The sequence below is a fragment of the Sciurus vulgaris genome (assembly GCF_902686455.1).
Source record: "Sciurus vulgaris genome assembly, chromosome: 5".
NCBI lineage: Eukaryota > Metazoa > Chordata > Mammalia > Rodentia > Sciuridae > Sciurus > Sciurus vulgaris.
This window is the reverse complement of record NC_136465.1, coordinates 38,724,130-38,739,417: the sequence shown is the minus strand read 5'-3', so window position 1 is coordinate 38,739,417 and position 15,288 is coordinate 38,724,130. Positions and strand designations below refer to the sequence as shown.

Below are 15,288 nucleotides of genomic sequence, written 5' to 3'. Positions count from 1 at the left end.
TATCACAAAGGCATGTACTGAGTGGTTTTAGTGTTTCAAAAAGTATATATTAATTGCAATAACTTTCTACTGGGGAAATTATTTCCTTTGACTTCCTAAAATGCACTCAGGGCCTAGTAGTCACCATTAGGCATGTGGAAAGAAACCAAAGAAAATTCTCATACAGTGAGGAGGGCATAACAAGTGCTCAGAAAGTTTAAGTGAATGAGTGTGTCTTCTGTCCTTTGCTATTTAGAATAACAAATTCTTGATAGACACTGGTTTTTACAAAAAAAATACAACAGTGAACTCCTTCCCAACCAATAGCAAGGCTTCACCCAAGTGGAATCTTAGAGCTTCCGGTGCAGGTCTGGTACCCGGATGCACCTGGCAATGCTCACAATCCCAAAATTCTTTTGAAAGGTGGTGATAATTCACTGCAGAAGGCACCTGAGAGAGCAGAGCAGGGGCCATATGTCTTCCCTGGATTATCAGTACAGCAGCTGTCTCTGCTGACCTCAGGAACTTGCCAGGCAGGGCTTTCTGATGCTGCCAACAGTTTGATCTCATTAGAGACACAGTTATTGTGATCAGAGTTCAATTGAGATCAGAGACAAACCGTTTGGAACCTAACCCTAAAGAGCAGTCATGGTTTCCAGTGATTTCAAATGAGTCTTCTTTGCTTGCCTCAAGAGTTAGGAAGCCCATACTGGGTCATAAACTGAAAAGAAGCAGAATCCAGAAGCAAAAGGTTTTCTGTGAGACCTCTTGGGGCAGGCAGCATTTTGGTAGACTTTGGTATCTTTCATCTCCTGACGAGTTCACATACCTTGCCATTTCCCTGTGTAGGGAATCCAGTCTTCCATTGAGCTCTATTCACAGTACATCGCAAACCATATATAATGACATTTATATTTTTCTCACTTAAAAGAAAAAATAAAATCAGAAATTCAGAGCATACAATGGCTCAACAGGTTTGAAACTGTGAAGTTTTGTTAACACAGTGAATTATGATGGTGGTGGTTATGATTATTTCATATCTAATTTGCAATACAGTTGATTAAATGTTTTCACCCATCCGTTGACAATTAAGAAAGATTTTTCAATTTTTTCTGTCCCCAGAAGCTTAGAAATATAAAGGGATGGATGTATTTTATGGTTATCTTTTATTTAAAGAAAATGTTAAGAACATAATTGGCATATTCAAAATAATTCCTCAAAGATCTGAAGAAATCTATTCTTCTGGAACTAGATAAACAAATCTTCATTTTGCAACTAGGAAATGAGCTAAGTCTGCAGAGTCAAAAGCACCAATGAGGCTCAATGGTCTATCCACAGAAATTTATTTCCTGCCTGCTAACTATGGTAGACTGCAAATTGCCCACTCGATATCCAGTGTCCTTTCCTGTTAAGACAGCCCCATGCCTTCAGAAGCACCCAAGTAAAAACTACATTTCCCAGCATCTACCGCAGTCAGTTTGAGTCAATGAAATGCTAGCAGAACCAAGAAATATTGGCATGCACCTTATCATTCTTCCTATTTTCTCTTTTTTCTTGCCTGGAATGTGGATGTGATGACTGAGGCTGCTGCAGTCATCCTACATGAGCCAAAAATTTGAGGGCCTATGCTAAGGATAGCAAAGCATCAGAAGAGAAGGCACCTGGGACAGTGATCACACAGCAGGTCCATCACAGAAGTCTTGATCTGCTCACTGTTTTCAATAAAGAAATAAATAACTATCGATTTGTTGTAGCTGCAGTTATTCAGTTTTTTCCCAATTGAATGGATTTCCTACCCAAAAAAGTAACCCAGTGCAGTTCTTCAGTTAAGTCAGAATGATTAGGAAAATAATATTTTCTATAAATTATTCATAACTCTCTTCTGAGAGTTTGCTAAGTTGGAATAGAAAACTGCCAGTTAGTCCTGACTTTTTCCTGTGGTGCCTGTCCTTCTTCAGCATGTCCATGTATTTTTTATTTTGCTTTTGCTTTGTGTTTTCATCTCCTGACAATGAAAGAAAAATTATTTCCCAACAATGTGTGCCTTCAGATCTTTGTTGTGATCATGTATTTCTCTTATGCTCCATAAAATCAGTTTCATTTCTCCTCTACGTCTAACTCCAGAGGATTTTGTTTGTTTTTATCGTTTTGTACTAACAGCAGAACATTCTGGGCTACCTTACATAAAGCTCAGATTTATATCTGACGAATTGTTCAAGCATTGTCCAAGACATGGGATCTTACTACACTGATCCAGAAGCAACACTCTTCCATAGAGTTATCAGATGTGGTATGCCCTGCTCCTCATTGTAAAGATGAGTTCCCTACCACTGAATTTTGCTAAACACCTTTAGCATCTCTGCTCCACTAAACAGGCTTTATGGAGAGAGTTTAACATAAAAAAATATAATTGATGATGGTACAAAGAGTTGGCACTTAACCAATAATCAAGATGTTAAATAGTGATGAGGTGATGTATTGAAATGTTCATTTGTCTGTATTGTCTCTCCATTTTCTATCCCTGCCCCTCAACTGAACACCAAACCTCTTCTAACATTTTAGTGGGATGAGGGTTTCCCTGTAGAAAATAGAAGCATTCAATTTCTATTCCACTACTCTATTGCTCGAACTTCCTGCTGGAAGTTAGAAGCACTTCCTGTGTTTTACAGGGGCATGTTAGTCAGCTTTCTGTTACCATAAAAAGATACCTAAGACAATCACTTAAAAAGAGTAAAGGTTTATTAATTTTGGCTCACAGTTTTGGAGGTTTTGGTCCATGGTTGTTTGGTTCTATTGCTTTGGGTCCAGGGTGAAGCAATGCATTATGGCCAAGTACAGGGTAAGGAAACTGTTCACTTCATGGTAGTCAGGAGACAAAGAGAGAAAGAGGAAGAGGCAAGGTCCCAATATCCCCTTCGAGGACACATGCCCAATGACCCAAGGACCTCCCATTAGGTCCCTTCTCTCAATGGTTCCACCACTCTGGAGACACGCATTTAACCCTTGGGCCTTGGGAGACAATCCAGATCTACACTACAGTAAGGGGCTTAGGTGAATCAAGATTAGACACATGTCACAAAGGAAGGGAAGAAAGGATTTGACCTTTGATGGCCTCAAAGGTTGGGGGGTTCCTAACATTTTAGATAGAGATGGGGTGGTATATGTCCTGTGAGTAGCTTGTGGACTTTGTGGGACCTCAAAAGATTTGGCTGTGTGATGTCCCTAGAAAGGGTGCCCCCTCAAGGCATAGATGCCTCTCCCTAGGGACCTCCTGAGCCAAGTTATGGCAACCAGCAAGAGTCCCTGGACCTGCCGGTAACACAGGAATGCTTGATAATGGGTGGAATTTGTACTAATGACTGGGGTCTCCCTTTAATACTTCTGGGTCTAGAAATACACTAGGACCTTTGCATGACAGGTTGATACTCAAAGAAAAGAAATAATAAGGTTACTTTTCCTGCTGGTCCAATAGTTGAAAGCAAACTTAAGTTGACAAAAGACAAATGTGATCATTCCTCCCATGTGACTTCCAGACTGAGATTCTCACCTATCACATTGTTTGCAAAGGAAATGAAAAGATCTGGAAACACAAACCATGAAGTCAACCATATTAGGTCCCCTCTGCACCCTGGATTTTAGCTCTACCAGTACCTGTGTTTCTCTGATGAATAGGGATTATCTTGACATAATTCAGAGTCTGAGTCAGTCAATTATTTAACCCTTTGCTAATAGGAAGTGCTATTTTATCTTTGAAATAAACCTTCGATATTTTAGTGTGTACTGTGTTGCACCTGACAAAAATCATTCCTCGTTACAGTGCCACTGCTGGGTGTTACTGTCTCAGAACTCAGAGTCCTGTCTTCATTAACTTGTTTCCAAAATGGCAATTCTTGGAGTAGAACATTACAGAAATAAACGATGCAGATTAACAGGTGTACATTTATGGAAGCTGGCAATTTAGCATATAGTACCCATGGTGATAAAATACATTCTGAGGTGGCAGGAATCTGTGTCTTGTACTGAGGTTTCTAGCCCACTAACAAGATGGAAAATAGATGCATTTGTCATAAAATGTAATATGTATACTGATGAGAAATGAGAGTTTTGAAATGAGAGAGAAAGAGAGAGAGAGAGAGAGAAAGAGAGAGAAAGAAGAGAAGAGAAAAACTGGTCCTGACTAGAAATGTTTTTATATCATTAAATTAAATGAATTTAAATAGAGCATATTTAATTGTATAAGCAGGCAAATGGAATCTGTCATTACCTCTCCTATGAATGAAAGGACAAGAAACAGAAGGAAGAAAAATAATGTCCTCGAATTCAACTCACAGTGCTTATTAAACTGAACATGCATTAAGTACAATATATGTGTGTAAATGCATGATTGTGTTTTATTTAACAAGGACAGTTCCATTTAAGTTAAACTCATTTCCAGTGTAAGGTACTTTAGGTTTCATTACTAATGATTCGTAATTCACAATTAGAATAAGAAATGAAATTAAATCTGATTCAGCACCCTAAGTTTTCATCTCACTCCAATTAGAATGGCTATTATCAAGACCACAAGCATTAATAAGTGTTAACATAGATGTGGGCAAAAAGGTACACTAGTACATTGCTGGGGCAGTCACATTGGAAAGCAGTGTGAAGATTCCTCAGAAACATTGACCCAGTTATCCAAAGGACTTAAAATCAGCATATTACAGTAAAGCAACTACATCAGTGGTTATAGCAGCTCAATTCCAATAGCTAGATTGTTGAACCAACCTAGATGCTCTTCAATAGATGAATGGATAAAGAAACTGTGGTATATATACACAATGGAATATTACTCAGTCATAAAGAAGAATAAATATGGCATTTGTAGGTAAATGGATGGAGTTGGAGAATATCATGCTAAGTGAAATAAGCCAATCCCAAAATAAACCAGAGGCCGAATGTTTTCACTGATAAGTGGATGATAATACATAAGGAGGGGCAGGGGTAAGAAAAGAATGGAGGAAATTTGGATTGTGTAGAGGGAAATGGGGGAGGGAGGAAAGATGGTGGAATGAGACAATGAGACAGACATCATTACCCTATGTACATGTATGATTACACGAATGCTGTGAATCTACATTGTGCACAACCATAGAAATGAAAATGTTGTACCCCATTTGTGTACAATGAATCAAAATGCAGTCTGTAAAAATAAAAATAAAATAAAATAACAATCTGGTTTGGGACAAGTCCTTCTTGTTGGCTTCCAAGTCAACAGCACTTGGTTTGTTTGCCATGGGTTGGGAACACTGGCTTGTTGGGTCTCGAGGCTGGCTGGTATTCACCCACATCAGCTTCTCTCAGCCACTCCTTGGTAACAGTGACCAATATCTACAATATCAACTGGATGGTGGCAGGTTCTTTTGACTACAGAAACCAGCACAGGGATTAGAAAACATTTTTTTTTTTTTAAACCTCAAATATGACTGCATTTTTGAGGCTTTCTAGACCTGCTGGAATTTCCCTTGGAAATTTGTACAATTCATGACCAGCATTTCCTGGGTGAAAGTTCAAGAAGACACATGGCCAAAAGCCTCGTTAAATCATGCAATTTGAAACCATTCTGAAGACAGTTTGTACTTCACAGCCAAACAGGTTTCATCACTAAAGTGAAATACTAAAAATAAGAAAATAAAAATCTAAGCACCTTGCAAGAAAGAAATTAAAAGTTATGTTTATCAAGAAAGATCTAGAATTTTTGCATTACAGTATCAGAGAAAAAAACAGAATTTAAAACTTGATTGGTGCCACAGTTTTTCTAGAGTTCTTAGAGAGTAAAACCAGAGGCCACATTGGAGAGAACCAAGAAAAAAAAATAGCCAAGGTCTAAAGTGGAAGGAAACTCCTAGAAGCTAAGAGTTCACTAGAATTTCCTGAGTGGTCAACTCATTCCTTTAGAAAGGATGCACTTGAAATGGTGTTCTGCAGATTTCGGTGTTCCATTACAGCACCAAATAATACATGTTAATGTATAATCACAAAGGGTGTGAAATGCCTCAGAGTGTGTTGTTTTACGGGCTCTCAAGGGAGAGACCAAAAAATAATTAATCTAGTGATTTTAGAGCCAAGGTTTGTACTGGCTCTTCAAAGCTTCAACAAAGAAGCTCATTTTCAATATACTTGAGTCAATCACTGGGTGAGGGTGAGGGTGGGGTGCTAGGGATAAAAGGTAGGAGGGCAACAGGAAGAAGCAGCAAAAATCCTGGAATAATGTGGGATTGTCACCCTTTATTGTCCCTGTGCAGGGAACGGCCAGTGTGCAACGGTCCCTAGGTTTCTCACATTTCAGTCATTTGAGTTGGAGGTTGATGATTAAACTTATGTGAATTATTCTCTTTGAAAAATAAAGGGATCTCTAAATTATTCTACCTTGGCAGTCACATCAAAGACAGAAAATATCGAACAGAAAGATGCCCAAGGTAATGTCTAAACTAAGCTTTCATTTTGGGAGGTAGGAATGTTGCAAGAATACAGGCGAGGTAGGACAAGGTGAAGTTTTAATCTTTAGCAACCTCTTTCAATTCCCCTTTTGAGCACAGTGTCTGTGAAACTTGTCTTTCTTCTCTCATTACAGATGACTTGCTTTCTGTGAGATATTTTATTTGCTTCCACCAAAAATCCTTTCTTTGAGTAAATTGAATAATTTACCTGCCTGCCCCTTCTTCCCAAATCCTTAGAATGTGATTCAATTAAGCAAATCTAGTGATGGGGGAGATGATTTCAAATCTTCAAGTGTGGTAATGATCCAAATTTCAACTGGGTATTTCTATTCTAATTTTTCTGCTTTATAGAAGAATTCACAAATCAATAGGTAGGAGTCTTACTGTACAAGTAATAAGTAGAGCAGCATGAAATAAACAGGTAACAATCCTCTAGTTTCTGAGAGACTGTTTGCATTTTGACTTTTAATCGCTTTAGATCTAGTGCTTGGTTGTGGAAAAAAATTCAATATTCAATGTGATATTCTTTGCCTCAGAAAGCATTTCGTTAATTGCATGGGATTCTTCCCCACCTCAGGTATATTTTTGTCCTTCTGGTATACCCTAGTTTTTTTTATACTATGATGAGAAACAATGACCTCATTCTCTCCAGTTGATAATAATGCCACACTTTTTATAACTTGAAAAGGCATCTGCTTATTGATATGAAAGTTAAAATTATAACACAGGAGTTAGCTATTGCATACCTCACCTTATCTTCTGGAGCAAAATAAATAGGATGGAAAACATGTGAAGCTTGTGGTTGTTTAAATCTTTGTAAATGATAATCTGTGTTCCTGGAGAGAACTTTATCTTCCCTTCACACTTTATTTCACTGCTGAGAAATTAAACAAAGAACTCAATATTGTCGAATGATGCAGATGTACACTAAAATGGTGAGACTAGAAAGCCCTAAACTGAAGAGGTAACTTTTAATTCACATTCATAACATGTGATAGGTTAATAAAAATGTGAAAATTAATAAGCCGATCTTTCTCTTTGGAAGTGGCATATTATCTTCCACAGAGGTGCACACTCCAATTGCATTTTCTGTGGGCTCTGATTCTGCTTAGAAGACACAAAAAAATACCACTAAAACCGATTGGAGATCCAATTCCACACAAGAAGAATGATAAATGAATTTTAGGAGGTTGGCAAGATAAGAAACCTAAAAACTGAATAATCATAATAATCTTATACGACACCAGTATTTCTAAACTAATGTATGCAATCACTTTTTAAAAATTTGTTCTTTTTAGATATACATGACAGTAGAGTGTATTTTGGCATATTATAATACATGGAATGTAACTTATTCTAATTAGGATCCCATTCTTGTGGTCTTATCTGATGTGGAGTTTCACTGGTGCAATAACTTCTTGTACAAATAGATAAGAAGGAAGTATATTTAACATATGGTCCTTTTGTTAAGCTGCTAGTGTGGTGGATTAAATTCAAACTTTGCACTTGTTGATTCACCTGTCTCCCTAACAGAATTAAAATATCGTTATAGGACTCTATGTTATTTTTATCTTTTTCCCAACCTGAATACCTAACGTATTGACTGGCGTAAAGAGGCAATCAATATAAAGACTTATTGTTATTCAGATTCTACACATTGTTGAAAGATGATAACCCCTAATTTCTTTTTTTTTTTTTGTGGTGCTGGGGATCGAACCCAGGGCCTTGTGCTTGCGAGGCAAGCACTCTACCGACTGAGCTATCTCCCCACCCCATAACCCCTAATTTCTAATCTGGTCCACTGCTTTTACAAATGTTTAACAGGACTGGGGCACAGCTCCGTGGTTGAGTGCTTGCCTAGCATGGACAAGTCCTGGGTTCAATCTTCAGCACAAAAAAAAAAAAAAAAAAAAAAAAGGAAAGAAAGAAAAAGAAAGTGTTTAATACTAGGTTTCTCCTAATTTAAAGATGGACCGAGCATCTAGTTTGATCCATCATGGAACACATTAAGGTAACAGGTAATTTTCACTACTCAAAAACTTTTCACTATTCTCTATCCCACCTCTCGCTGGTCTGATGCGCAGGACATTGGCACTAGCAGGGATGAAGGGGTAGGTAGAGTAGCGCACTGGACCCTTGAGCAGAGTGGGCTGCAAGAGTCTTAAGGGTTCAGAGAGGGAAGGTAGATAAGTGGATTTTACTAGCTGACAGTTGCAATTATGTCCAGGTTCAATCATCTGTCCAGAGAGTTTCAGGTGTAAGCACGCAGGAAAGACACCACCTTCAGTGTAGGGGAAACAGGAGTGAGACCTGGAGGTGAGAAAGAGGAGGAGGCGGAGGTAGATTTCGTGAGCACCCCCACCAGGAGGGGGATCTCATTCAAGAAATCTGTATTCCTTGATATTACATGTGAGACACTGAAAAATCCTTTTAAAATGTTTTTAAGGGGCTGGGAGATAGCTCAGTTGGTTGAGTGCTTGCCTTGCAAGCACAAGGCCCTGAATTCAATCCCCAGTACAAGGCCCCGAGTTTGATCCCCAGTACCGCAAAAAGAAAAAAAAAAAAAAAAATTTAAAACTAAGTCACATGCAGTTGCCACCTCGAATGAGCTAAGAGTTTTTAGCATGGGAGGCATAGCTCATTCATAAATGATCACCTGCAAGACAAGTAGTGATCTCAGCCACATGAGGGATCTTGGTGCATTTTGTGTTCAGGAGAGAAAACCCCTGGGGAAGCTCTGCCACCATGATGGGGAGCTGACTTCCCTCTGGTGACCTGCCAGTGCAGTACTATCCTCAATAAAAGACAAAGTCGCTTAAAGTTAGATTTATCATGTCACTCTTACACCCACAACCTACCAGGGACCATTCTTCATTGCTTTTCCGATAAATTGGCCTGCGCCATGGTTTGTAGGGCCAAGGTCCTGCATCATCTGCCTTCTTCACACCTAATCTAGAGTCACTGCCAATTCCGGCTGCACCTCCATGTTGCAATGGCACTTGATGTTTCTACCTCTTTTTTTACACACACACACAGACACACACACAGTGTCCATTCAATTCCTATGGTGTTTATGAGAATTACGTTCCTCTCCTTACTCTTACCCAGACCACTGCTGTGATTTCCGCTTCCTCAGCCCTGCCCCCAGCACCCTGCTCATGCCACCACTGCTCTCATTCAGATCATTGCGATCATTGCCCTGCTGCCCATTATCCCCTATTAGCAGTATCTACAAAGCAGGCAAAGTGTTCTTTATAAAATACCAATCAAATCTGTTTTCACTCCTTTAAAATGCTCCAAGAGCAAACCCCAAATTCCTCTCCGTGACCTCGAAAGCACTGCACTGACTGCCTCCTCTCCGCTCTCTCCAGCCCCCCTCTGTGAATCACTGTTTTGCTCTCTTCTGTGCCCTGCCCACACAAACCTCCTTTTGGTTTCTCAAACTCTGAACTCCCTCTGATCTCAGGGACTCTGACACATCCTGCCTGCCCGGAACATTCTTCTTGCAGATGTTCTCATGCCTCTTCTCTTCAACGAGGTCTCGGCATAAATGCCAACTCCTTATAAGGCCTTATTTAACCAGTCAAATTAAGGAGGGAAGGAAGGAAGGAACGCTTATCATATGGCACGCTTTACTTTTAGCAGCGCTCCTCGTTCTGTGAAGTTATTGATGACTAATTCGCTTACTTGTTTGCTTCTTTGTTTACTGTCTTCCCCCGCATTCCGAAACTTCTTAGGAGGAAAAACCCTATCAGTCTTGTTCATCCAGGGCCCAGCATGGTGTTCGGAAGAGATTCAACAACTGCTTTCTGAGTTAATAACCCCATCTTCTTTCTCTTGCTCTTCTTAGTCTTCCTTCGCTCCTTGTATTTCTACGTGATCCTGTCTCATAGTCAATGGAAAGTGTCCCAGAACTGACAGCTGATATACAATTGCCACCGACCTTGTATTTATGAACCACCTTCAAGAAACCTCCAAAGTTAAAAAGAAAAAAAAAAAGTTAATAAATTATGGAAGAATCTTTGGCATAGGGTTGAAATTTTACAGACCGTCTTTTTTACCTACGCTCATTGCTGTGAGTGACTCAGAATTTCTTTCCTTACTCATTCATTATCTCCAAGCATCTGTTCTTCGATATGAGAGCCACTCGCTACTTAGGTTTTGTTGACATCCACATTCCCTCTTACTTCAAGTCCTCATCCCCTCTACCCTATGTGTTCATTTTTTTCCTCTTCTTTTATAGGTCGCTCATAATGTCCCTGGCACTGGGTATGAGAGGTGACTTCAAATGGCCCCTAACCTCAAGAAGTTATTCTACTAGACAAGATTGGGTATGCAAGGCAGTAAGAGACATGGGTGCCAGGGAATTGGGAACACAAGTTTCTGTGGAGAATAATGGGACTCCAACAGGAGGGAACAATCAGTTTCCCTAAGAATGAGGAGACCCAGAAGTTCATGGGGGAAAAGGTGACCCTAGAGTAATCTTGCAGAGGGAGGAGGCACTCCCAGCAAGGAAGCAAGGTCAGGAAAGGTGGGAGAGGTCAAATAGCCCAGCTTTGGGGAGATAGAACTGCTTGAGAAGTGTCATGGTTTGGATGTGATGTGTCCCCCATAAGCTCACATGTGAGACAATGCAGGAAGGTTCAAAGGAGAAATGATTGGGTTGGAAGAGTCTGAACCCAATCAGTGAATTAATCCCTGATGGGATTAGCTGAGTAGTAACTGAAGTGTGGGTGTGGCTGGAGGAGGTGGAAATTGGGGATGTGGGGTATTGGGGTATATATTTGTATCTGGCAAGTGGACTCTCTCTCTCTCTCTGCTTCCTGATCATCATGTGAGCTGGTTCCCTCTGCTACACTCTTTTGCCATGATGTTCTGTCTCATTCGAGCCCTGAGGAATGGATTATGGACTAAGACCTCTGAAACTGTGAGCCCCCCAATAAACTTTTCCTCCTCTGTAGTTGTTCTGGTCAGATCTTTTTTTTAGTCACTGAAGCGAAATAGCTGACTAAAACAGGAAATCTAATGTAGGAAGGAAATGGATTGAGAGATGAAAGAGTCACGTGGAAAATGAGGTGTGCTCTGCTAGACATTTGAGTTTTACCTCTTGGGGGAAAAAGACCACTGAAGGTATTGACTTTCCAGCCAAGAAATCCCAAGAAGCCACAGTCCATTGGTCAAATGAATTAATGAACTCTATTTCTTTGGTCTTTCTGATTGAAGTAACTTCTACGAAGGCCAATACTTAGGTGCAATTCCTGAGGTGTTTCTCTCATGCTTGTTTCTACTAGCCCTTGGGGTTCACTGAAGTTTAGAATGTGTTCATTACAATGTATAAATGGAAAATTCCCCCAAACGAGAACACTTCAAAGACGTTGCCAGAACTCATAAATATGCAGTCATACCAAGGCATCGATGGAGATGTTCTAAGTATCCAGATTCCTCTTGATGTCCTTAGCCTCATGTTGCTGTTAATGTAAGAACAGATAATGTTGTCACAATGAAAGAAAATAGAGGTTGTCCCATTTTTAACCATAACCTTTGGATTTTTCTCTCCAATGATCACATATATTCACGAAATCAATTAACTGTTTTGGTGAAACAGTTAATTCAGTTGTCTGTTTAAAAGCACATTTTGGTCTTATTCATCATGGTAGGTATTGTGGTCTCCTTTCTGTGACTGTCCCTTAGGGTCATGCTCTGAGCTGCAGGCTTGCCCAAGAGAAACCAGTGCTCCAGGTAACCCCAGCCCAAAGCAACCGACGGACCTGGAGGAGAGGAAATGTGTCCGATGGCAATCCCTGACACCCAACAAATGAACGCACCTCGTTCTACCGTAGCATTTTGATTTCTACCTCATATGAGAGAAAAAAGGGGAGGAAAAGGTAAGAAGAGAAAATGTGGAAAGGAATAGTTTTATAAAATAGAGTATTTTAGCCCAGAGCAGTGGCTAGAGGGTCCCTGACACTAGGGGAAATCCAGAGATCTACAAAACTCAGGAACTGTTGCATCTGTAGATAAGATAGTAGAGTGATAGGGTGGGGCTCGGAGGAAGGAGGAAGTCACTTCTATGTGTGTTTTCTGCATGCCAGGCAATGGCCTGGGCATATTAATTCATAATCTTATTCATTATTTTGCCACAGGTTTGGATGGTAGCTAAAACCCAGTGGGTTAAGTAACTTGGCCTAGTTATGTAGCTGTATGGGAGGAAGTGGAATCTGGTCTGATCATGACGCCCGTGATCTTTCTAGAACGTGATGCTTCTAAACTAGACACATCCTAGTTAGGAAGCACGTTTTAAATTGAGCATAGGACTAAACAAGTAATAGAAAGGAATGTGAGAAATTCACTGATGCGTATCATAGTATTTTTGTTTGTATTGTAGTATATTTGTTTGAATTAAAAAACAGAAACTTGGGAGACTGAAGCAGGAGGATCTCAAGTTCAAGGCCCCACTCAACAACTTAGTGAGACTCATCTGAAAAAAATAGAAAGGGCTCGGGATGTAGCTCAGTGATAAAATGCCCCTGGGTTCAATTCCCAGTTCCCCAGTACAAAAAAAAAAAAAAAAAAAAGAATAGAAAAAAAAAGAAACAACTACATTTGAGTGGGAATTGTAGTGTTTGTAATCTAAAATGTAGGTTCATATTTGACTTCAATTTATCAAGTGCGACTGAGTGCCTATAATCACAAGATCACATCTTACTTCATCAAAACACAGTGATTCACTCCACAAACCAAACAACCAAAGCCTCGTCTTATCATCTTTTGATGACCTACCATAGTTGACCTCAAGTGACTAAAAGAAAACAGCATCGTAAATGCCAAGCTAGTATCCCAGACACAAATCCCAACAGCAAACCTCACAGAGGGGACGCTGGTGGTGAAGGAAGACTGTTGGTCAGTAGGACCTGTGAAGGAGTTCACTGAGTACCCACGTCAAACCAGAGTACAGACCCTGGGGTCTATCCTGCTTACAATTCCACAGTGTTTATGTTTACCAAAGAAAAACGAACCTTTCTGAGTGTACCTTAGGAAAGTGCCTTCCTGAACAGTTTGTTCTTCAGAGAAGAAAAGTTGTTACCAGATCGATGTGCTTAAGGAAATGAAAAGCCCTTGATTAGCAGCCAAGGAGCCTCCTAATGACATGGCATTTCCCTCTAGGGATTTCAAGTGGTTAATAAAATCTAGTGCTCTCTGGGTAAAGTGCTTATGTTTGCTTTGTGCTGTTCTGAGGTGAACTTGATAAACATCCATATAACATAAAGTGGCCCCGAATTAATGCATTTGCATTTCCACACACAGATTAAAGCAGAAAACTTTATCTCCATCACATGCCTGAGTTGTGTATTTGAAGATAAATTTACCATATGCACACCCCTAAAATTCTCCTCTTAAGCCTTAGGCTTACTGAGAGGGAAAGGTGTGTGCTTAATAGCCTGAGAAGAGCTCCTCAAATCCTAGAGTGTAGTGTTGTAATGAAAACCGTGCCTCACATCATTCAAAGCAAATTCTTGGAAAAACTGATCGTATCAGATGATCTATGCAGAATCAAGTAAACTGATTATTTATGGTTTTGTGTCATGATTTAAATGCAAATATAAAGAGATTATTACTTTACATTATCTTCATGCAAATGCATATGTGTAAAATGCTTTTAGTTTAGAAATCTGTTAAACCTAGTGCAAAATATTTTAATGTTTTATGGCATCTGTAGGTAAAAATGCATTCAGAATCATAGACTAGCAAATACTCTCCCAATAAAATCTCTCTCTCTCTCATCTTTTCTTCTCTCTGACCATCCTCCCTGTTCCTCTCTTGCTGTCAGGGATTTCCCTAGCAATTCTATAGCAATTTCTAGTTGAATATCTCTCTCATTGAAAAAAAATCACTTTGACAGTAGAATGTCTTACTTCTAAATTCAGATTCACAATAGATGTGTTCTATTTCATTAAAACACAGTGATTCACTCCACAAGCTGAATAAATAAGGTATTGCCTTAACATATTTTGACAACCAGTCTTAGTTTATCTCAAGTTACTAAAAGAAAATGGTATCTGTGTTAGTCAGCTTTCCATTGCTGTGACAAAATACCAGAGAGAAATCAACTTAAAGGAGGAAAGATTTATTTTGGCACATGGTTTCAGAAGTTTTAGCCCATCATTAAATGGTTGACCTCATTGCCTTGGGCTCACGGCAAACATTATATCATGGCAGAAACTTGTGCTAGAGAAGATTGTTCACTTCATGGAGGTTAGGAAGCAGAGAAAGAGATAAAGAGGCAGGATTCAATATCTCCTTCAAAGTCATACCTACCCCAACCCCTGTGACCTTCCTTCCTTCTTTTGGGTCCCAAACCCTAAAGGGGGTCATCAATTCTGTCAGGCTGATGACCTAAGGGCCTTTGGGGGACATTTGACATCCAAACCATAACAGAATTTTAATGCCAAAAGTATCCCAGATGTAAATGATAATAGCAAACTGTTCCTGGCCCAGCTGGGGACATTGGCCATTCCTAAAGCAATCAACTGTGGCTGGGGTTTCAAATTATCCTGCTGCTTTTCCATTATAATGTCAGTCCCTTCATGAAAGGACAGGATCACCACTTCTGAAAAGATGAGGTGAAGAAAATTCCACATTTACCTCAGTAACCTTATATAGTTAGGTTTCAATTCAAATGGGACTATTGCATCATGTTACTCAGCTTAGACATGAAAGAATATCAACATTCATCTTTTTCCATATTCCCTGTGACCTTGTATCTGCCTCTACTGTCCTCCATTCCTCACATATCTGGTGGCCAGCTACTGCTCACCTTCAAAACTCAGCA

General features: G+C 39.7%; 1 long non-coding RNA gene across 1 annotated transcript; it reads right to left on the bottom strand.

Annotated features, from left to right (window-relative positions):
- Positions 1 to 8,238: 8,238 nt before the first annotated feature.
- Positions 8,239 to 11,927, bottom strand: LOC306662361. The gene is made up of 3 exons (XR_013764096.1): positions 11,864 to 11,927; positions 10,146 to 10,430; positions 8,239 to 8,768 (listed from the first exon to the last, which is right to left on the bottom strand). It is a non-coding gene; the product is annotated as an uncharacterized lncRNA (long non-coding RNA).
- Between the last annotated feature and the right edge of the window lie 3,361 nt (positions 11,928 to 15,288).